This window comes from Schistocerca gregaria, chromosome 1, assembly GCF_023897955.1.
Source record: "Schistocerca gregaria isolate iqSchGreg1 chromosome 1, iqSchGreg1.2, whole genome shotgun sequence".
NCBI lineage: Eukaryota > Metazoa > Arthropoda > Insecta > Orthoptera > Acrididae > Schistocerca > Schistocerca gregaria.
The window spans coordinates 985264591-985289566 of record NC_064920.1 but is presented as its reverse complement, the minus strand read 5'-3'; the positions used below and the strand labels follow the sequence as shown (position 1 = coordinate 985289566).

General features: G+C 42.3%; 1 protein-coding gene across 1 annotated transcript in view; it reads left to right on the top strand.

Annotated features, from left to right (window-relative positions):
* Positions 1-1009: 1009 nt before the first annotated feature.
* The window catches only part of LOC126311686 (parathyroid hormone/parathyroid hormone-related peptide receptor-like), a gene marked incomplete at its 3' end in the record, with an annotated part of 548841 nt that continues 524874 nt past the window's right edge, over positions 1010-24976 (top strand). Inside the window, exon 1 of the mRNA XM_049992236.1 lies at positions 1010-1085. The remainder of the gene's footprint in view (positions 1086-24976) is intronic.

Below are 24976 nucleotides of genomic sequence, written 5' to 3'. Positions count from 1 at the left end.
AAAGTTTCCAACGAAGTCTCGGATCCCTTATACGCAGGATCAGTGACGTATTTCGTTCCAAAGACGGGCCAACAAGTTATCAATCAGGTGGTCATATTGTTTTGACTTATCAGCGTATGTTCTTCTGTAGAGTTTTCCGTGAATATGTAAGGTTTAGTGCACCACTTGCACCAAAGCATGCAATCATTTCGATGTGTCTCATGTCAACTGATGTACACGCCATGTATGCTCGTGTGTGAAGTTCGCGTGAATATTCACTTTAAAGAATTTTCTGAAGCATTTGTCTCACTATTTCGAGTTTTAATTTTGGCCACTATCACTTGGTTATCGTCTTTCCCGTATCACTGTTTTTTGATAATAAGTGCACACCTGAGTTTACAATTGTTGTTTTAATACAATGTGCATGAGAGATTACAGAAATACTTTTTTATATCGGTTATAAGATTGAAGATTTGTTGTCTCACAGCCAAATATGGTAAACGTAACTCGAAATCCAATTGTGATGAAGCAGCGTGAATTCGCTCTTTCGATGATGTGTATGTTTGATTTCTGTTGAAGTGAAATGTGTCCAGTAAAAACACAGTCACCCTCCATTTTCTCCATTCCTACGCTTCCTGACGTCTCAGATAACAGCAGCGAGGTCGAACCGTTTGTCGTATAGAGATAAAGTAAAAACTATCGTGATGCAGCCCCACAACGTGGAAGATTTTACCTTCAATGACAACAGCTACGAAAGCCATCAGACTTCAACAGTTTGAAATAATCTTTATGGTATGCCTAGGAGCTACAGAGCATTTGGTCCCAGGACAGTTGGCGCAGTTGCTGCTCACAGTGCTAAGTGTGTGCGGTGTCCAGAGACGCAGAGCTGGAAGGCGAGCCCCCGTCCGGCCGGCCTGCCGCGCGCTTGCGCGCTGAGAGGCTTCGGAACACAGCGGCTGCGGTGGCGGCGGCGGCGGTTGCGGCAGCGGCTGGGGACGCCAGGCGTCGCGGCGACTCGCTCGCATTCGGGTCGGCTCTCCTTCGTACGGGCGCAGCGCCGAGCGCGGCAGCGGCGGTGGACACCACAGCGGCGGAGTCCTGCGCCGGTGAGTACAGCCCCTGTTGGTCTGCTACCTGCCACGCAGCCACTGTGAGTGCTACTCGCTTTCGTTGATGCCATGTGTGTGTGTGTGTGTGTGTGTGTGTGTGCGTACTGGGAGTCGTCGATTCATCGGAAGTTACGCCCCACTGGTCGTAACAATAACTTTCATAATAAAATTTGTTAACTAGAACTTAGCCTAATCTCAGTTCCGCATTATACCTTCGTACTGACCAATTCTGATCACATGAAAACTCAGATTTCGCGTCTTTATTTGTTGTCACCTGTTTTCCAGTACGCCTACATATTCTCCCCATGTTGTTTTTTTCTTTCCTGCTTTTTACTTTCTTTTGTTCATGTCGTTCCTGATTTACTATTTTCCTGTCTTGAAAGCCCTCTAAATTCTGTATTTTATTCCGAATAAAGCTTCTGGGGCTAATATCCGTTTCACTGTAGTTCTTCGTTTATTTATGAAATCCACGGTATTGTTGAAAGCTTTGCTCCATAAACCCAGAGATATTTGTTAATTTAACCTGTTCCCATTCACTCGTGAGATATGTTCTTCTACCTTCGCTACACCATTACTTATACTGTTTTGGTAGATCACATTAATTCTCGGTTTCAACAATCCGTAATTTGTATTCTACCCATTGTTTTTTAACAATTCGTTTTTTAAAAATCAAATCGGTTCCGATTATAGCTTATCGGTAAGCATTCATATGAATGCTACCTGGTCTTACCAAGTGCTGTAGTTCTTTACTTTGTATTTGTAAAGCGGTATTTTCTACTTCAGCTATTTTTTAGAGACCATATATTCCTGTCTTGGTACTAGTTCTTGGAGTCATTGCAAATTTTTCTATTTTCCTCTGCTGTGCTGTGTCACTGAGGTATCTAAATTTAATTACTAGTTGTATTTTACCTACTTAAATTTCTGTACATTTTGGTGCAGTCTTGATATGTTTTGATAACTTGGTTTTTTCAGCAGAAATTCTGTGACCAGTTCTATTTGCTATTATTTCCAGAAGATTTATTTCAGTTATTGCTTTTGCGAAATTTATATATTTTAATTTACTGATTTATTCATGGCTGTAATTTTCAATACCTATAGTATTACTTTCAAGATAAAATTCAGTCATCAGTTGCAAACAAATTCTTTTATGCTTTGCTGGTTACCGGTTTATTGTAGCCACGTACAACATGTACATTTCTGCACATGCTATGGTATTGTGCTTCTATGGAGAATATGTAGACATCTCTACACCATTACTAAATAAATTTCTGTAATTTTGCTTTTTATGCTTCACATTGATGTACAGCCAAGGTCTAAAGATATATAATACCCCTAATTTTTTAGGCTTTTGAAGACGACCAATACTATTGAAATTTCGGAACAGTCAGACAACATATTGTTTCCCCCCCCCCCCCACCCCCCCCCCCCCCCACCCCCCACACACACACATACGTCTTTCTCATTGACCACGAGGACAATATTCGAGAAATTTGAGCCAATACAGACGATTACCGACAATCATTCTTCCTACGCACTATTCGCGAATGGAACAGGGTTGGTGGGATCAGATAGTGGTACCGGAAGTACCCGGCGCCACACACCATTAAGTGGCTATCGGAATATGATGTAGATTTTGAGGAAAGCGGTAAAGCATAATAAAATTTATTTGCAAATAATGACTGAATTTCATCTTGAAAAAATATTTTTTTGTCTAAAAATGTTGCTATTAAGGGACATAGCTGTTATGTGGCACAAAATGTTGGTATACAGGAGTAACCAGACAAAATTTTATTTCCTTTTACTTTACTGAAATTATTACATTTATCGTCAGACAGCTTGCATGCATTTTTCAAAACACATGGACGTTGGTTTACAGATGAGTTGTCCTATCATAGACAAATTTTGGTATACGAAGTCATAATTACATTGCAGTTACGTGAAACGACCGCCTGCAACATTTGATTTCATAAATAACACTCCTGTTGTTCTTCATGTTGTCACCTACGCCTTGAGTGGCCCTTACTATTTTTGACCAGTGGGCAACAACACAAATCACGTAAACGCATCTTGTGTTTGGTTGCGTCGGAAATCAGAGACGTGCTTTACTAAACAATGCATGGCTCAAAGTACTCGAGACGAGACACATTGCTAACGAACTGGTTTGGAAGTCTGTTTTTCAACCTTGAACTGTGATCTTTCGTTGTAATGTTTTTCATTATTAATCCATGTATTCAGAGGCAGTGGAGGAGCTGTTTATTAAAGGCATGCCTTCGTGTCCCTCAGGAACGTGAAAGCGACATGCTGAAATGTGTTAATGAAAAAAAGGGGACGAATTTCAGCATATGCTGACCAACGTAGTTATGGTTGCCTTAGAAGTAACACTGCTTTTAGTACGTACAAGTTGTTGAACAAATACCTTATGACTATTTCCTACCACGACTCTGAGAGCTAATTGATGGCACTGCGGTTACGCGACGCGTTAAGGAAAGCATATAAAAGAAGCAGAGATGAGTAAGGGGACATTCTAGCCACGACACGGGACGCAGATGAGGAAATCTACTGACACAAGTGACTTTGTTAAAGGATACGTTTTTGTGGCCCAACGGCTGGGACCATGCATCTCAGAAACAGTAAAGGTAGTGGTTGTTTGCGTGCTGCTGCCGTCAACACTCATCCAAAGGGCTTTGACAACGGTGAAACCACGAGTAGGCTACAAGGCGTTAGACATTCACGACCAATCACAGAACGAGGAAGACAGGACAGGCAGCGATCTGTGGTATATCTGACGACAAGGTTAAGGGCACGTTGTCGTACATGGTCTCTTCAGCAGTCGACCCCTACGTGTTCCAGAGATAATCCAACGACATGGCCAGTTACGCTTAAAGTGGGCATAGGACAGTGGAAGAATGGAAACATTTTGTTTGGTCGTATGAATCATTTTTCTTATCACTCCACGTCGATAGTCGTGTCCCGCTACATCGTCTTCCAGGCGAACGGATACCCGAAACATGCATCACGACATAGACATAGGCCGGTGTGTGCAGTGATATTCTATGGGGGCCATTCACCTGAAGTCCGTGGAATCTGTGGGACTAATCGAAGGAACCTTGTCGGATCTGGACTACAGTGGTGGAAATCATTATAAAAACAGCGTTCATACTACAATGATAGTAAAATATCTGAGCCTACATATATCTAATTTATTTTGAAAGTAGTAGGTAAATATAAGACATAAGCAATCATTACGGAATACGTAGTTATTGTGACTGCACGAGAAACAAAATAAGGCTTTAGCATTTTCTGGATGGAAATTGGTATAAAGGCCTTCACTGACCTGTTGGTTTATTGCATTGTTAGTACTTTTTCCACCTAAGTTCTCCCTAGATACCTCAAAAATTCTCTTCGTCATTGCTTCTGTTAGATTTTGTCGATCTTTCACTGAAATTATCCCCCACTCTTCTCGTATCGCCGTTTTCAGCTCACATACGGTCTCAAATTCTCTTCCATTGCGATAAACACGTTTCGCAAGTATTCTGGAAACGTTTCCCACAGAGTTCACCTCAAGGCTACCTGCAAGCCAGAGCACGACTTCGATATCTTTATCTTCAAACCACCTTCAGTTTTGGCAGAAACATGCACAGATGGATTATCTTGCTGAAACATTAGACTTTCGTCCCTTAGGGCCACATACGTTCTCAGATTATGCCAATGATATTGAAGTTCATCCAGGTCATCTAAATTAAACTTCTTCTCATCACTGGGGATAACTGTACCCAACTCTGAAGCTTATCCGGCCGCTGTGGCCGAGCGGTTCTAGGCGCTTCAGTCCGGAACCGTGCTGCTGCTACTGTCGCAGGTTCGAATGCTGCCTCGCGGATGGATGTGTGTGATGTCCTTAGGTTACTGAGGTTCGAGTAGTTCTAAGTCTAGGGGACTGATGACCTCAGATGTCAAGTCCCATAGTGCTTAGAGATATTTGAACAATTTTGAAACACTCTGTGGTTTATGGCATATGCTTTTCAAAAAAATTTAATCGATTGTGTCACCGAACCTAGCCGACTCTCTTTATATCGAGTTCCACCCCCTACCACTGGAATCATTGATTTCTTCTTATGTGCTGTACTAAGGACATCAAACGAGACACCATTTGACTGCATTCGTCAGTGTACTGGTTCTCATTCTACTGCATACACACTAAGCACAACTATTTCAACCGAAAATGCTAATTTTCTTACAAATATATATGCTTCATCTGATTTCCTCTCCTGTACATGAAGTTTACGGGGGAATACCTACATCCTCAACGATGGTCGCATCTTCCAGCAAGATAACTGTCCGTCCCACAAGGCCACAATTATACTGCATTTATATCGGCCTATTTTACCCCTTATTTAGTTCTACGTGACGATGCGCTGCAGATTGTGTAAATGTTTTGACGATGCCATTACGGCTTTATCTCGTTAGGACGTGATGTAGAACAGGTACGCTTTCCTTATTTGATCTGTACATTTCCCAGTTTGTATGAGAGTATGTTGTGATATGACATGCTACATTGTTAGGAAAGATTAACTGCCCCCTAGGTGTAATATTTTTATGTTGTGGATCTGAAGATGGTCATTACTAACTGAAACAGGTCATCATCAAAGGAAAATATATTGTGACCAAAGTCTGGAATAAAAAGTCATTTGACAGTATTGGATCACTGTTCATATTCACAGCTATGTCGCAAATGGTGAAGTTGTGGAAAAGTCAACTGTTATCTGACGACGAAGTGTAGTATGCGATTTTCTGTCCACGCGTCTAGAAGTGAGATGCTGTATTTCCTGTGTGTGTATCCATCTCTCGACGTAGCACGTTTTCTTGCAGTGTCCATCCTTCTTAGAAAATTGTGTTCACATTTTTTCCGAAGGATGACTCTTCAGCAACTACTGAGTTCTGATAATACATTTTTCTTAAAACTAGTCACGGGATCTGGAAGAAGTGCTCGTTAATACAAACGTTTATGAATAACTATCACCGCATCAGATGCCACATGAAAGCAAGGATAAAATCTCTGAGACGAATGTCTGTGCCCTGTTTTCGACGTATTTACATGGAAATAAGTTTCATCTGTCCATAGCATAGCATAGTGCTTGGCAATGCCTTTTTAGTTCTTTTCCTTTCTTTTTTTTTTCATACTGCCTTCACTCTCTTGTACTCGTATTCTGTCGCAGAATTACGATAGTTCAAGGCTCTCATTAGGGGATTTGGTTCTCGGTTACTGTGAATGATGTTGTAGCGCTCTCGAGAAAGCTAACAGAAAAAAAGTATGCAACTGTTCTACGGTCAAGACGATATCCAATGTTGTAAAAGACGTCAGCAGTTGCAATTTATGGAGGCCCTTAACGTTCTCTCCACGGCGTGCTTATGACAGATATCTGCAGGATAGTTTAGCTTAACGCTGGAACTCATGACAGAGGCAAATATTGACTTGACTAGACCGTAACACATCCTCCGCAATCTAACTTCTAGTTGTAGCGAATGATTAATCATACTTGACAAGTATAAGAGGTCCTCGCTATAAGTTCCACACGTACGTCCTTGTGTTTCTGCATAGCTTTTAAGGGATTTTGCTGTGTGTTAAGTTAGCAATTTCAGTGTCGCATTTCATACATACTGCTACGAAATTATTTCCGGAGAATATACCAGAAACATCTAACTGCCTCTGACAAATAAACAGAAACGGGAAAATGTTCATGGAAAAATCAGAGAGGAGATACTTCGGAATAGGTTTATTATCTCTCGGTGTATCTTTCGCGCTGTTATCGTCCACGTCTACTGAAACATCTTTCAAGTGTGTGGTTTTATTTAGTAAGATATGTGAAGAATATGACACACGTCGTCTAATTCTCTTCTTACCTTCGTTATGGGACACATTTTTTGCAAAGAGGGAGTTTCGTGACCTAGTTGCGCTCAGTGTACATCAGTGAAGACATTTATAGAGCTGTCAGTACTTCGTCGATGATCTTGACCGTTTGCAGCCTCCGACAACACATAGGCTAGACGCAAATTGAGACGCGTATAGCACGTGTGACGTGACACGACACTACAGCGTGACACGTACGTGCCGCGCGAGTCGCGCGAGTCCAGCGCATATTGCGACGCGTACTCCATACTTCGCACGCGGCGACTGGCGACGCTCTGCGCTGACTGAATTTGTTTAAGGAGGCACTCCGTTTCGGAGTTCTGTGTCAGTAACTACTGTGAGATGAGTTAGGCAAATTACACTGTGACAAAGGAAGTACAATAAACCAGTTACCAAGAGAAATGTGGCCTTTACTCACAAACGGCGATACTTCTTCGAATGAGAAAAGGTTAACAACTCACACAAAAATACTGCCAATTTTGGTGGAATCCCCGTAACCCATCGTATTTGTAACACTGAGCGACTGGAATGGAAACTTACCAAAGGATTTTATTCCTTCTCTTGATCTGAGCAGTATGAAAAATTGACAAGCATTCCTTCAGGCGGAATGATGGGCACATGCCAGATACTGGTTACTCACCTACGGTTTGACAAACTGACATTGTGTGATCGCGAATAAAATAGTTGTTACTGAGAAAAATAAACAACTGATCTGTCGCACAACACAATGGTCAGTGTATTGTCAGCAGCGGAGGATAATGAATGCGACACGAATACACAAGCTAGCCATGTATGCCTTGTGAGTCGGAGTTCGAAAAACATTGTCATGAAAGTAAATCTCCCTTTGTCATCTGTGCATTTAAACAAATTAAATATATCTAATCATAACACTCTTTTAGGATATTCCTACTTTCATGACAATACCGATCATTTTCTTCATTTGTGTAGCCCGTTGTATAATTAGTTTATTAATGCTGATAATGTGCATGCAACAATTGAAATGCTTTTTCTCATCATGGCGAACCAATTAAAACATTGTTATTTGTGACTGTTTTTCGACTGTTTCTAGTTTGCAGTGGAAATTTAATGTTCACATGCATGTAGTACAGTGTGTCGTATTACTTTATTACATCCATATCAGAGTAATCACAGTGAGACTTCTATACTTTAGTTTTTGGACGCTTTTTATCAGGAGCACAAAGGGATCACAACTGTGGAGATTATCCTTTTTTAAATTTTTGTAACATATCGTACAGCTATGCCAGCATACTAGGCAGCGAGAAGATAACCTTGTTTTACTTTCCTGCCTTGATTCTTAATCACATGACTTTATAATATTCCTTGCTTCCTCATTCACTACCCACTGTCCCTTCTTGCGATCTGAAAACATCGCGGAGGCATATGATACAATTCCAGCGGCCAATGGCTCATCAGTTACTGAAGTATGCATTTTTCTTGACAGAAGAAAAACAAAATAAAATTATACAGATATAAATAACAGAAAAGTATAATGTACTAACGAAGAAAGGTGGAGCGTTCAAATGGCGAAAAACGAAACACTACGCAAAGGCAATAAGATTTAGTACGCAGTAAGGCAAAATTTATCGTATGGCCAATACTACCACTGTTGGTAGTGCGTCGTTCCAATGTGAGCATATGGCCGGGCTACTTTTCCGCTCCTCGCCTCAAATTTCCCACGGTGCTAGCGAGGCAAGCGCGACGCGCGGCGCGAGAAACTGTCCCTCAACCACAACGCCGCGCGACCTGGCGCAGGCGCGTGTCGCGTCCCAGTCGCGTCGCGTCGCAATCTGCGCGGTCCCATTTGAACATGTGATGTTACAAAAAGGCGCGCTGCGCTGCGTAGCGCCACACGCTCTATACCCGTCTCAATTTGCGCCTAGCCTAACGGGGGAGCAAAGGGCTCACGGGGCATTGTTAACAATGAGAGACTGTCTATTGGCTTGTGTTACTGGTCAGACGACATTTGTTTGATAATTTTTCGATATTTAGCCAGAATGAGTCATGGCCGACTGGAATCAAGCTCGTGGCCGCAAATTGTATGTCTTGCAGCGCCAGTGTCTGATGTTTCTTCACTGCTCATTACCACTGAGGTTCTCTTCTTGTTACGTGCCACGGTCGTTCGCTGCAGCACTGGAATCCAGGATTCGTTCACTTTGGGGTTTTGTTTCTTGTTGAAACTGTTGTCCCATTTGTGGATCTCTATTTTTTCCTCAACAAGTCGACGTGGCAATTCTTTGTCCGTAGCAAGAATTTCCGTGCCGGCGAATGTTAATAATGTTATTGGTCTCCAATGGCGCATGCTCCGCCACGTCTGATTTCTCCACCTGTCTCAATCTGGAAAACGGTTTATCTTCGGTGATCCTGGTACTGACTGCTAGCCCAGTCATTGCAACATAGATTTTTACCTACATGTACGTGATATGCGGTTGTTGTTGTTGTTGTGGTCTTCAGTCCTGAGACTGGTTTGATGCAGCTCTCCATGCTACTCTCTCCTGTACAAGCTTCTTCATCTCCCAGAACCCACTGCAACCCACATCCTTCTGAATCTGCTTAGCGTAGTCATCTCTTGGTCTCCTTCTACGATTTTTACCCTTTACGCTGCCCTCCAATACTAAATTGGTGATCCCTTGATGCCTCAGAACATGTCCTACCAACCGATCCATTCTTCTGGTCAAGTTGTGCCACAAACTTCTCTTCTCCCCAATCCTATTCAATACTTCCTCTTTAGTTATGTGATCTACCTATCTAATCTTCAGCATTCTTCTGTAGCACCACATTTCGAAAGCTTCTATTCTCTTTTTGTCCAAACTATTTATCGTCCATGTTTCACTTCCGTACATGGCTACACTCCATACAAATACTATCAGAAATGACTTCCTGACACTTAAATCTGTACTCCATGTTAACAAATTTCTCTTCTTCAGAAATGCTTTCCTTGCCAATGCCAGTCTACATTTTATATCCTCTCTACTTCGACCATCATCAGTTATTTTGCTCCCTAAAATAGCAAAACTTCTTTACTACTTTAAGTGTCTCATCTCCTAATCTAATTTCCTCAGCATCACCCGACTTAATTCCACTTTGCTTTTGTTGATGTTCATCTTATATCCTCCTTTCAAGACACTATCCATTCCGTTCAACTGCCCTTCCAAGTCCTTTGCTGTCTGTGACAGAATTACAATGTCATCGGCGAACCTCAAAGTTTTTACGGTACGTTCCCGAATTTGCAAATAGGTTCCTTTTGTCCGTAGCCGATCGGAGATATTCTTTGATCGTCTTGTTTGGTTTGTAAATAGCCTTTACGCCACATTTCCGCTTGTACGGTAAACTCTGATGGTTGTCCTTGGATGGTATGTCACAAAGACCGTACCCGACGTGTCTTCTTCAGATCTGTCACTTCACCATGTGTTAGATTTCGTGGCACTTCTTATACGACTGGTGGAGTACCCATTGCTCCTCAGAACGCTCTCCAGGTACTGCATCTCGAGTCCAGCATGCTGCAGACCACATAACCATCTCGTACACTCTTTCTGGCTCAGGTAAGTGTGAGTGTTTGTGCAGGTACCGGTACGTCCGTGTCAGCTTTCGATAAACCCTGTGTCCCCGGCCCTCACCATTCCTCGTATCCAGCACATCTATACATGGTAGGTATTGGTTCTTTTCTACCTCCATGCTAAATGACATGACGGCGTCGTCAACGTACCTGTACCAAACTTTAGGTTTACAAGATATCCGAGTCCAGATCCTGTACATCTAAAGGTTGCAGGAACAATTTGAGCAAAACTGGACTGAATGGGCCATCAAAGGTAACGTCTTCCAGCTGTTCTAATATCATGATAAGACATGCATGAAAGTGCTTGGTGATGTTACACAGGAACAAATATGATCCAGCGAATCAATGAATATCACTTTGGTGAACAAAGATTAACTTCAAAGGTGATCAGGATGTCGTTTGGTCCAAGTTTTAGTTTCTTCGGATTCCCAATGAAATGTCCCGAGTCTTCTATGTATGGGTTATGCTGAAGCAGAGAGGTCAAGAGTTTTGTCAGTTTACACAACAATGAGCCGGAAGCTCTTACTATCGGTCTTGGCGGAACATTTTGGTAATTTTTGGGTATTTTTATAGCCAAGGTGGAAGGGCTTCTCTGATTCGTAGGTTCCTCTGTTCGTTTGCTGAGAAAAAGAAGCCTTGATTAAGCGATTCGTATTCTGTGTGATCCGCTGTGTCAGATCTGCACTTTACTTTCATGACGTCGATGGATCTAACGGGTCATAAATCTTCTGCTTATAGCATTCGGTCTTCTTTACAGCGGTCGCATTTCCCTTGTCAGCAGGCTCTACCAATGCAATCTTGAAAGTGAGCTATAACTTTCCTTTGTTCAGGTTAGATATTGGTTTTTCTTGTCATCAGGCTCTACCAATGCAATCTTGTAGGTGGGTTGTAACTTTCCTTTGTTCAGGTTACAAGTTGGTTTTTCTCAGTACAGTATCCTAGTTCTGCCTATTTCCTAAACGTATTTATCAGGCGTAGTCCGGTTGGCGCTTGGGTGTTGGCATTGATAGCCTTCATAGTTAAAGTTCTGGGGATGATAGCAAATTTCCCCCCTTTCTGAATGACGGAGCGATCCTTTCATGTCAGTGGTCGTTCACTGTGCGTGACACGTCGGAAATCAACTTTTCCATCTGTCCTCCTCATCTTGAAAAATTTTTCTTCTGCTATTCGGTGCAGCGACCCAATTTGTTCTACAAAGTCCTGTGAGTTATTGATGATTCCGTGGAGCATGACAGTTCCAGTTCCCCACATTACATGATGAAGCTTTTTATGTATATTCATTTCAACCAATCCCGACATAAACTGTTGTACTGGATTCGAGTGACTTGTCGTTATCAAGAACCCAATAGGTATTTCTTGGCAGATGGCTTGCCCAGAGAATGCGAGGAATTTATGTTTCAATAAGGCTGCTACTAGATCCTTCATGGAAATGTTTTCTAGCATAGCGAGGACATCGTCTATTTATAGACCGCGTCTTACTAACAAGAATGCGTTCATTCACTTCATAGTGAACTGTTACTTGGGAACTCTAATGTTAACAAATACACCTAACAGTCGAGCTGAAAACATTTCAATTTGATAAAATACTGCTGTTCTGTTAACGCAAGCAAACTGCAAACTACTTTTTGTTACTGTTCTATGTATTGTTATTTTACAGTGGAGACATGTGTCTCGAAATTTATGCTGTGTACGCAAAGTTATTTTTGATGAGGCTTTATACCTCAGTAACCAGTTTTAGAAGTCATCTTGAGTCTGTCACTGTCGACAAGTATCTAGGACTGGAAAGATCACAAAAATACAGCATGGGACAAGAAGGACATAGGGTTTGATTAATAATGTTACAGTCATTTATTTCAAGTTTCTGCTACCAGTCACTTTTATTTTATGCTTAATCTAACATAATGCAACGCGTTTCGAGCATGTTTTGTTCATCTTCAAGCGTTTGTACATACACACATACATCGAGAAATGTTACTTAAAAATAAACAGTCATAAACTAGATTAATCTAGAACTCTTTGTTTTTTACTGTAGCTGCTGGTGTGGCGTTTGGGGGGAGGGGGGGGGGGGGGAGGAAGCAGGGATGTCTTCTGCTGGTTTTCTTCTTTGTTGTTGACTGTGTATATCAGAGCCTGTATCGGATGCAGATCCATCAGTTATGTGTTACGAAAATAGTGTGAAAGGCTTTTATATGACAGTTGATCACTTACAATTACATCGTCTTGCTGCTTCACGTGCACAACTGGTGTAGGGGCGGAGCTGTTACAGTTAAATGAAGACTTCATTCTCTGAGACGAATACCATTTAAGACTGCTAGTTCGGCCAGTTTTCGAGTATTGTTCTTCACACTGGGAGCGGGACAGGGTGATTTATTGGAAGAGAATAAGGAAAGCTGCATCTTTCGTACTGATGTTCTGTGCTAGAAAGCCATAGTCATGGTCGACAACTTACATTAAGAGGCCCTCCAAGAAACAGCATCGCTGACCGCTGTACTCTCGGGGTCCATGGCCCGGTATGAGTAAGTACAAATACCGTGTTACTCGCTCCCACCTACATCTCGACTAGACGTCTACATCTTCATCTATACCCCGCTAGCCACCTTACTGTAAGTGCTTCTCTTGTAACTTCTGAAGCTGGCGATTGTTGACCACCGTCTAACGTTCTAAACTATAGCAAAAGGAAACGCGGCAGGCCTCTCTTTGTTGAATATCTTTTATTAATCTAACCAGGAAAGGTCCCAGACCGACGAGCAAGAATCGGTGGAAGAAGAGTTTTGTAAGTCACTCATTTCGTGAGTGAATTACATTTCCTTGTGATTTTTCCAACTACCCACGCCCTGACATCTGCTTTCTTGCAGCTTGTTCTTTCACTTTAAGATGAAAAAAAGACACACCACAAAGAAGTTACGCAAATTGGTCACAGACTGATATTTATACAGGTGTATAAATAAAATGCAAAATTGTACACTTTTGTGGCTCATGGGTGAATGCGTGACGTTGCACTATAATTTCACCGTTCAGCTGGCAACGATAGTGAAAAGAGGATATGTCAATACCAGGGCATAAAGTCTTTGCTAATTTCATCCCGTGTACTCAGCTAGATAGTTACTACGCATTGCAGATAGGCCCGTGACGTAGATATCAGAAATCAAGACAAGATATGTATTTGTGCTCAAAGAAGCTGGTTGAAGTAATCGGCGAATCACTCGATTTGTGTGTATGAGCTATGCCATTATTTGACGATGTTGGCAAGGATGGGGGAACCATAGCAGGAAACAGCGTCAAGAAGGAAGCGGTCGACCTAAGAAGACTGCAGAACGTCAGAACTGAGCAATGATCAAAGAGGCACTAAGGGCCCCCGATCCATCACAAGCATCGATCCTACGTGCAACTGCTGCTTCAGTGAACACAAGGACAGTTAACGGGCAGAGAAAGATGGCTCAGTTGACGACGCCCCTTGCACCGACTGCCAATGATCTCTGTACACCAGCAAGTGGTGTCGGGCACATTCGGCATGGACTCTCATTGACTGGAATATAATTTTCTACACTAATGAGTACCGTATTGAAATACGCCCTGACGGACAACGAAGACGTGATTGAAGGCGCATGTGACAACAGTGGTAAACCAACCTGACCGTCACCCGCCATACACTCCGACAGCCAGGAGTAGCGGTCTGGGGTGCAATTTTATTTCGTAGTTGGACCACTCTAGTTGTCATACGCCCATCCTTACAGCCCAGTGGTACGTCGATGATATTGTACGGTCCATTTTGTTGCCATTCATGGGAAACCATTCTGGGGTTACAATTCAGCAAGATAATGCATGCCCCCACACAGACAGAGTTTCTACTGCTTGTCTTCGTGCTTCACAAACCCTACAATACCCCAAAAAGGTCACCTGATCTTTCCCCAGTTAAGGGCATTTGGGGCATTATGGAGAGTACCCTCCAACCAGCTGCGAATTTTGACGATCTAGCGCATCAATTGGACGGAATTGCGCACTGTATCACTGAGGACATCCAACAACCGTCAGTAACTGCTTCCATAACTGCTGAAGGTGGACCTACGCCATACTGAATTGCTCAATTTGTGAGGCTCTTTCTCTTGAATAAATCAGCCTTATTTCTGAAGTTGTAATCATTTGTTTGTCTGTAGATGTACATCACGTCTACAAATTTCTGACTTCCGTTCCTTTGGGATATATATACAGGGTGGTCCATTGATAGTGACCGGGCCACATATCTCACGAAATAAGCATAAAACGACAAAACTACAAAGAACGAAAATTTGCCTAGCTTGAAGGGGGAAACCAGATGGCGGTTTGTTTGGCCCGCTAGATGGCGCTGCCATAGGTCCAACGGATATCAACTACGTTTCTTTTTTTAAATGGGAGCCCCCATTTTGAATGACATATTCGTGTAGTACGTAAAGAAATATGAATGTTGTAGTGGGAACGCTTTGTCGCTTTGTGATCCATGGCGCCGTAATAGTCACAAACGTGTAAGTACATGGTATCACGTAATATTTCGCAAGTGCAGACGGTATTTGCTTCGTGATAAATTACCCGTGTTAAAATGGACCGTTTGCCAATTGCGGAAAAGGTCGATATCGTGTTGATGTATGGCTATTGTGATCAAAATGCCCAACGGACGTGTACTATGTATGCTGATCGGTATCCTGGACGACGTCATCCAAGTGTCTGGACCGTTCGCCGGATAGTTACGTTATTTCAGGAAATAAGAAGTTTTCAGCCACATGTGAAACGTCAATCACGACATGCAACAAATAATGATGCACAAGTAGGTGTTTTAGCTGCTGTTGCGGCTAATCCGCACATCAGTAGCAGACAAATTGCGCGAGAACCGGGAATTTCAAAAACGTCGGTGTTGAGAATGCTACATCAACATCGACTGCACCCGTACCATATTTCTAGGCTCCAGTTATTGCATGGCGACGACTTTGAACGTCGTGTACAGTTCTGCCACTGGGCACAAGAGAAATTACGGGACGATGACAGATTTTTTGCATGCGTTCTATTTAGCGGCGAAGCGTCATTCACCAACAGCGCTAACGTAAACCGGCATAATATGCACTATTGGCCAACGGAAAACCCACAATGACTGCGACAAGTGGAACATCAGCGACCTTGGCGGGTTAATGTATAGTGCAGCATTATGGGAGGAAGGATAATGGGCCCCCATTTTATCGATGACAATCTAAATGGTGCATTGTATGTTGATTGCCTACGTAATATTCTACCGATGTTACTACAAGATGATTCACTGCACGACAGAATGATGTACTTCCAACATGATGGATGCCCTGCACATAGCTCGCGTGTGGTTAAAGCGGTATTGAACAGCATATTTCATGACAGGTGGATTGGTCGTCGAAGCACCATACCGTGGCTCGCACGTTCACCGGATCTGACGTCCCCGGATTTCTTTCTGTGGGGAAAGATGAAAGATATTTGCTTTCGTGATCCACCGACAACGCCAGACAACATGCGTCAGCGCATTGTCAATGCATGTGCGAACATTATGGAAGGCGAACTACTCGCTGTCGAGACGAATGTCGTTACATGAACTGCCAAATGCATTGAGGTTCACGGACATCATTTTGAGCATTTATTGCATTAATGTGGTATATACAGGTAATCACGCAATCAACAGCATGCGTTCTCAGAAATGATACGTTCACAAACGTACATGTATCCCATTGGAACAACCGAAATAAAATGTTCAGACATACCTACTTTCTGTATTTTAATTTAAAAAACCTACCAGTTACCAAGTGTTCGTCTAAAATTGTGAGCCATATGTTTGTGACTATTACAGTGCCATCGATCACAAAGCGACAAAAGTGGTACAACTAAAACGTTCATATTTCTTTACGTACTACACGAATATGTAATAAAAATGGGGGTTCCAACTTAAAAAACGCAGTTGATATCCGTTTGACCTATGGCAGCACCATCTAGCGGTCCAACCATAGCGCCATCTGGTTTCCACCTTCAAGCTAGACTAGTTTCGTTCTTTGTAGTCTTTTCGTTTGATGCTTATTTCGTGAGACATTTGGCGCGGTCACAGTCAATGGACCACCCTGTGTTTATATATATCCCAAATAAACATATTCATCATCTCTACTGACTTCCAACTTCCGCCCCCCTGTGAAATATATATCGAAAGGGGCGGAAGTCAGTAGTCAGTAGAGGTGATATACATGTATAGACAAACAAATGATTATATATAGAGGTTTTTACCAGTGATACACCGCCAACAAAGGTTCCGTACAACAGACACATTATTCGCCTTTGTACGTGCATTAGATTACGTTTGTTAACACTCTGCAGCCGGCCGTGTGGCCGAGCGGTTCTAGGCGCTACAGTCTGGAGCCGCGTGACCGCTACGGTCGCAGGTTCGAGTCCTGCCGCGGGCATGGATGTGTGTGATGTTCTTAGGTTAGTTAGGTTTAAGTAGTTCTAAGTTCTAGGGGACTGATGACCTTAGAAGTTAAGTCCCATAGCGCTCAGAGCCATTTGAACCATTTGAACACTCTGCAGGAACTGAGAGTCCCTGCATCAGTTACTGATCCTCTGCAGGCCTTCCTGTTTTTCGCTACCATCTGCTGGCGTTGTTTTCTTATAGACAACTGACTCACCTGTGAAAACATTACAGAGTTTCCAATGTTATCCCCTTGTTCATTTATCATACTTGTATTCAGTTTCGGTATAGGCATTGCCTGTCCCAATTTCGAACAGACCACACTTCGTTTAAAAATATCGTAGACAGTAACGGTCTTACAATACTTTCTTGGGGTACTCCTGAAATTTATACTCCTGAATTCTATATTTGTCAATTTTGTTTCGTTAACAGCTAAGTGTTGAGCTCTATATCTAAGGTAGTTCTAAATACAGTCACAAATCCGCTCAATTCTCGGTAAGCTCGTATTTTGATAACTAACCGGCAATGCGGAATTGTATGAAAAACGTTCCTGAATTCAAGAATCACGGCATGTATCTAGCCGCCGTTATCTACTCACTTCATTGTCCCGTGAACAACAGATCGAGCGAGTTACGGAAATCTCTGTCTGCGTAATCGGTGTTAATTTTTATAGAGGAGATATGCGTTCTCCAAAAGCGTTATAATACATCAACATAAACCATGTTCCATAATTCTACAACAGACGTCAGCGCTATATGCCTATAATTATCTGCATCTGTCGTACAACTCTTCTTAAAAACGAGAATCTGCGCTTTTTACCTGTCTCTTGGTTCCCTTCGGTACGCCAGCACCATTGCAAAATTAGAGACGTTCCGTGCTATAAAGAGGAATACCGATAACATTTATTCTTCCTTTCCAGTTGCGAACGAAGCGGGAAGAGAGAAAGTAGCTGTGTTAAAACATGTGCCAATGACGACACCACTAAGAACAACTGAAACAAGAAGAAAAATATATATTACTGGAAAACTGCAGCCAACCAGCTGCAGTGCTGCAACTGGTTGACTGTCTTTTCCAATCCTGTCAAATTTTCGCGTGCTTCACAGTTGAAGCGCTACCCTGTTAAAAAAGAGTAGAAAACGTTATATGTCCAGTAAACTATATAAAGGAACAGTAGTGTCATATCGCAGTAAGAAACTCGTAACCTTCAATTCAGGACAGGCGTATGTACAAAAAATGCGGTTCTGGTTTAAAATAATATTTAACAATCCATTGAATGATATTTACTCGTTAGAACTGTTCACAGCGGGAAGGACCCTCCATGGTGTACAAGCTCTGTAAATAAACTAAAGAAACAGAGACTACTGCAGTAGTAGACAGGTAACAAAGCATAGGGCTATAGATAGAGAAATGCTAAATGAAATGTGTCGACCTGTCAAGACAGCAATGGGTGAAGCCTTCGGTGACTACCCAGCAGAATATTGCCCAAAGATCTCACATTAGACCCAAGTTCTGGCCATACGTACAGGCTGCTAGTGGCACCAAAGTTAGTGCCCAATCATGAGAGATAAGCTACAACTGATTGGCTCTGAGCACTTGCCTCTGGGACTTAACATCTGAGGTCATCAGTCCCCTAGAACTTAGAACTACATAAACCTAACTAGCCTAAGGACATCACACACATCCATGCCCGAGGCAGGATTCGAACCTGCGACAGTAGCCGTGGCTCGGATCCAAACTGAAGCGCTTAGAACCGCTCAGCTACAACGGCTGGCGGAATTTATTGTATCGAACCTAAAGGAGAAATCGTGAACTCCGTTTTCAAATGTTCCTTTACAAAGGGAAACACAGGAGCACTACCTCTAGTTAAAGCTTGTACCGCTCAAAGTATGAATGAAGTATGTATTATTGTCAGTGGTGCTCAGAAACAGCTGATATCCTTAAACTGAACAACACTTCAGGGAGCTATAGAGTCCCTATCAGATTCTATTTTGAATTTGCAACTAAGGTAGCCCTTGTTTTAACTATAATCCACCGTTGATGTCTCGCAAGAAAATCCATGCCCAGTACTTGTAAAAAAGTACTGGTCACATTCGCTAACTTGGGAGGCAGCATTGATCTACAAAACTAGCGTCCAATATCCTTGACATCATTTTGTTGTAGAAATTTAGAACACGTATCGCAATGATGTCCTCAATGCCAAATGAAATCCGTGGATCAAGGTCGTTGGGTAGATTCAGTATTTCTCGATTTCCGTAAAGCTTTTGACTGAGTACTACATTTACGCTTGTTATCAAAACTACGATTGTGTGGGACATATAGCGAAATTTGAGAATGGATTTCGGATTTTCTCGTAGACACATTACAGTACGTTATCTTGGAAGGACACGCTTCGACAGATGCAGAAGTAGCTTCGGGTGTGCCGGAGAAATGTTTCGAGTCACTTGATTTACATGTGGTATACTATCATTAGGGGAAGTGGCAGCAAAACGACTATTCACGTTGGTGTGTAGAATATATGAGTCTGGCGACATTCCCATCTGACTTTCGGAAAAGCATCATCCACACAATTCCGAAGAAGGCAAAAGCTGACAAGTGCGAGAATTATCGCACAATCAGCTTAACAGTTCATGCATCGAAGCTGCTTACAAGAATAATATACAGAAAAATGGAAAAGAAAATTGTGAATGCGCTAGGTGACGATCAGTTTGGCTTTAGGAAAAGTAAAGGCACGAGAGAGGCAGTTCTGACGTTACGGCTAATAATGGAAGCAAGGCTAAAGAAAAATCAAGACACGTTCATAGGATTTGTCGACCTGGAACAAGCGTTCGACAATATAAAATGGTGCAAGCTGTTCAAGAATCCGAAAAAGTAGGGGTAAGCTATAGGGAGAGACGGGTCATATACAATATGTACAACAACCAACAGGGAATAATAAGAGTGGACGATCAAGGACGAAGTGCTCGTATTAAGAAGGGAGTAAGACAAGGCTGTAGCCTTTCGCCCCTACTCTTCAATCTGTACATCGAGGAAGCAATCATGAAAATAAAAGAAAGGTTCAGGAGTAGAATTAAAATACAGGGTGAAAGGATATCAATGATACGATTCACTGATGACATTGCTATCCTGAATGAAAGTGAAGAAGAATTAAATGATCTGCTGAACAGAATGAACAGTCTAATGAGTACACAGTATGGTTTGAGAGTAAATCGGAGAAAGACGAAGGTAATGAGAAGTAGTAGAAATGAGAACAGCGAGAAACTTAACATCAGGATTGATGGTCACGAAGTCGATGAAGTTAAGGAATTCTGCTACCTAGGCAGTAAAATAACCAATGACGGACGGAGCAAGGAGGACATCAAAAGCAGACTCGCTATGGCAAAAAAGGCATTTCTGGCCAAGAGAAGTCTACTAATATCAAATACCGGCCTTAATTTGAGGAAGAAATTTCTGAGGATATACGTCTGGAGTACAGAATTGTATGGTAGTGAAACATGGACTGCGGGAAATCCGGAACAGAAGAGAATCGAAGCATTTGAGATGTGGTGCTATAGACGAATGTTGAAAATTAGGTCGACTGATAAGGTAAGGAATGAGGAGGTTCTACGCAGAATCGGAGAGGAAAGGAATATGTGGAAAACACTGATAAGGAGAACGGACAGGATGATAGGACATCTGCTAAAACATGAGGGAATGACTTCCATGGTACTAGAGGAAGCTGTAGAGGGCAAAAACTGTAGAGGAAAACAGAGATTGGAATACGCCAAGCAAATAATTGAGGACGTAGGTTGCAAGTGCTACTCTGAGATGAAGAGGTTAGCACAGAAAAGGAATTCGTGGCGGGCCGCATCAAACCAGTCAGTAGACTGATGACCAAAAAAAAAAAAATACTATGACCCAGAGCAAAATATTGATGGCAACATCAGACTTCTCCAGCTTACACAGTTATCCATAGTGAAGTACTGTCTGGAAAAAAAAAACTGCAGGAATACTCAATCAGATCTCGATAAGATTTCGAATTGGTGCTTGAAATATTCAGAAGTGTAAAAATCTACAGTTCACAATATTGAAAACTTACCATCGTATGGCTATGATACCAATGAGTCACAGCCTCAGTAGGTCAAGTAATGCAAATACCTGTGTGAACCATTTGTAGGGATATGAAATACGACAATCTCATAGTCTCGGTCATGGGTGAAGCTGGTGGCTGGCTCCCATTTACTGGTAGAGAACTATGGACATGCAATCTGTCTACAAAGGAGACCGCATGCAAGACATTCGTGCGACCCGTCCTAGAATATTTCTCAATTGTGTGGGACCCGTACCAGATATGACTAACAGGACGTACTGTACCGGTTCTAAAAAGAGTAGCTCGAATTGTCCTAGATTTGTTTGACCAATGCGAGAGTTTCACAGAAGTATCGAAAGAACTGAACTGGAAGACCCCTGAATACAGATGCTAAGTATCCCGTCATAACCTACTTAGAAAGTATCTAGAGCCAACGTTAATGAATCTAGGAATGTATTACTACCCTCTGCGTAGCGCTTTCATAGAAATTACGAAGGCAAGATTAGAATAATTGCAACATCCCCATAGGCAGTTAAGCACTCATTCTTCCAGCACTTCGTAAGCGAATGGAACGGGAAAAAGAAAAAAAAAAATGATTCAAATGGCTCTGAGCACTATGGGACTCAACTGCTGCGGTCATCAGTCCCCTAGAACTTAGAACTACTTAAACCTAACTAACCTAAGGACATCACACACATCCATGCCCGAGGCAGGATTCGAACCTGCGACCGTAGCAGTCGCACGCTTCCCGACTGCGCGCCTAGAACCGCGGGACCACCGCGGCCGGCGGGGAAAAGACCTGATAACTAGTACAAAGGGGCATACCCACTGTCATGCAAGTCATAACTGCAAGTCATAATTATTTACATAGACGTAGATTGTAAATTTAGACAAAAGCAGTGACTTGCGAAGAATAGATGCAGTTGGAGACGTATATCATTACGTCTGACTATGCACAAAGTTGTCCGATGAACCTGTGATTGTCATAGTTTAAAAAGCGTTTCTCCGGAAGTATCTTACACGTAGTAAAACGGACAAATATACGAAGTTTTTAGTTAGCTGTGCGTCTCTTTGTTACTATGTCGAGCTTAGAAGGTAAGACGGTTGAGCACGTGTCGGTGTAAACACTCACTCACTCACCCGCTGACACATCTTTCTGTTATTCTAGACCAGTTTCACCATAGTAGTAAGCCTTGTTGTTGTTAGTGTGTAGCGAACGCGTTTCGAAAATAATGAGATGAACTGTTTGATTGGCGTCGTGACAACCATAGAAATTCATCTTTTATCATGCTTGTGTTCTGAATTTAGATGTTGAATATTATTGCCCCTCCCTAATCATCGCTCCCGTCACCTTCCCCATCCTCCTCTCTCTCCTTCCCCTGTCAGTGCGTTTGTGTGTATGTGTGTGTGTGTGTGTGTGTGTGTGTGTGTGTGTGTGTGTCTGACAGAGAGGGAGATACCATCGCTCCCGTTACCTTCCCCATCCTACTCTCTCTCCTTCCCCTGTCAGTGCGTTTGTGTGTGTGTGTGTGTGTGTGTGTGTGTGTGTGTGTGACAGAGGGAGAGAGAGAGAGAGAGAGAGAGAGAGAGAGAGGAGGAATAACGCAGCCTTGGTTCACCGACAGCCGACGATAAGTCAGCAGGCCAGGCGCTGCATGCTGGCAGAGTGGATAAGCAGCAGCTGCTGCCAGTATTTTACACTGAGGCCGTAGCTCCAAAGGCCTTAGTGCCTGAATCATGGGTTCGGGTTGACCTTGCATCGAATCTCGACCATGTGGAAACTCTATGAGGACAAATTACGTCAGCACTTGGTCAGCAGTGCAAAGACACATAACGTAAAAGAATATAAAAAAATGGAAAAATAAATGAGAAAACCTCTTGCATTGAGTTCGAGTAAACTTAACCAAACCTAGAAATATTAGGGCGACCTGAAACTAATGTTTCCACAAGTAAAATTCAAACAGATAAGTAGTTAACCTGTTTTGTTTTCAACTAATCGGTATCAACAACTCTTTCCCATCTAGTTTGCAAATTTGCAAAGCTGGTTCGATAAATAATTGAATGGTTTCGGGAAAATATGGTATTTTGCATGTCATCCACATTTTCACATTTTTGGTACTTCGAAACCGTGCTGCGATCGAAATACACGGATATTCGATGGCGCAGTGCCTTCCACCTCAAAACGAATATTTTCCAGGGGTCGTCTTGCGCAGTGCGGTTTTACATTATCACGTTGCAGAATAACGCCTTTTGTGGTGACAATCGCTGGGCCCTTTACACTTAAAGATTGATTTACTCGACCCATTTCCTCACCGTAAAGATCAGCATTCCCACCTCGTTCAGGTTTCAGCACTTCAAAATGAACGACCTCGCGAATAATCCACCAGACACACAAATCAGCCTATCTGGGGTGTAAAACCGGATTAGCTGTACTTCGTGGCGATTCATTCGGATAAAGCGATTCTATTTTGCTTTTTTGACTGTGGCCGGGGACCAATTTTTCATCTTCAGTAATAAAACGATCATAAAACGCCTCTGTATTGTGCCACTGAAGCAATAAGTTGTTTGCGTTTGATCTGTCAGCTGCGTTTGTTTTCAGCTACCTGCTCCAGATGTTTTTAGATAGTTAACCAGTATTAGTTAATATTGTCTGACAGTTCTTCGATTGTCTGACGTGCATTTGCTTACAATTCCGCCCTTGATATGTCATTGTCCAAAGTTTCTGGGATTTCTGATAGACACGAGACGGAAAAATCAAAGCTATTGGATATGAACTAGTAAACTATCTTTGATATTTACGAACGTCTATATCATTTGGATAAACATCGAAAACGTTATGTTTGTGGCAACTGTTGCGTTACTGTCCGTGCGAAACTCAAAAAGCATTCGATGTCGCATATGTACGTCTGGTATTTGGGTGGCCGGTTAGCCATCAATTGCGCAAAAAAATTAATATAAATTTTTTTTCGAATAAATAAGTCATTGTAATCTTTAAATGTGTGACATGGTTTTTAACTACACAGTGGGCCGATAAATGACAAACGAATATTGATATACTCAGAAACGACACTAGTTTCCATTTAAATTTAAACTTAAATCACGTTAGGAACATAAAATATGATAGGCCTGTTCCCAAAGTAGAAATTTTCCGAATACACCAATCGTGCAAACCCTAAACCGCAGTTCACACTCATGATATTCTGAAATGCACAGACAGTCGTAACAAGGAACGAACGATGTTTCCAGGTTTGCTACAAGGTCTGGATTATGTGTGAGTCGTGTAACTACTAAGCAGATTATGTGTGGTGGAGAGTGTTGTACCTAGGAGACAGCGTGCCAAGGAAAGCTTATTTTTTATGGGTACTTCAGTCTGCTGACTGATATTAGGATCACATGGAGAAATCCGTGCTAGAGAGTGCCATAAATAGTTTATGCAATTTTCTAGTTTCTGTTGTTGTTACATATAATGATGTGCTTTGCGCAGCATTTGCAAGAATTTCACATTCTATGCATCTAAGTGTTGTATAGTACATTAAAGCTGTTTTGAACATACGAGGGTGAGTCAAATGAGAACCTTAAATTTGTAACAACAAATGGAAATTTCGCGCCGTTATCCTGTAAGTTGGTAAGAGTGCTACAAACACCGTGCAGAATGGCCTGTAGGTGGCAGCACAGTGCAGATGCACACATACCGTCGCAGTATCAGTATAAAGATGGCCGCCCCACTTGCGGCTTACACCAGGGAGGAACAGCGTTCTGTAATTCGGTTTTTGCGTAGTGAAGGTGTGAAACCTATTTAAATTCATCGGCGAATGAAGGTTCAGTACGGTGATGCATGTTCGTCACAACAGCAAGTCTATGACTGGAGAAGGAAGTTCGTAAATGGTGTGACTTCAGTGGA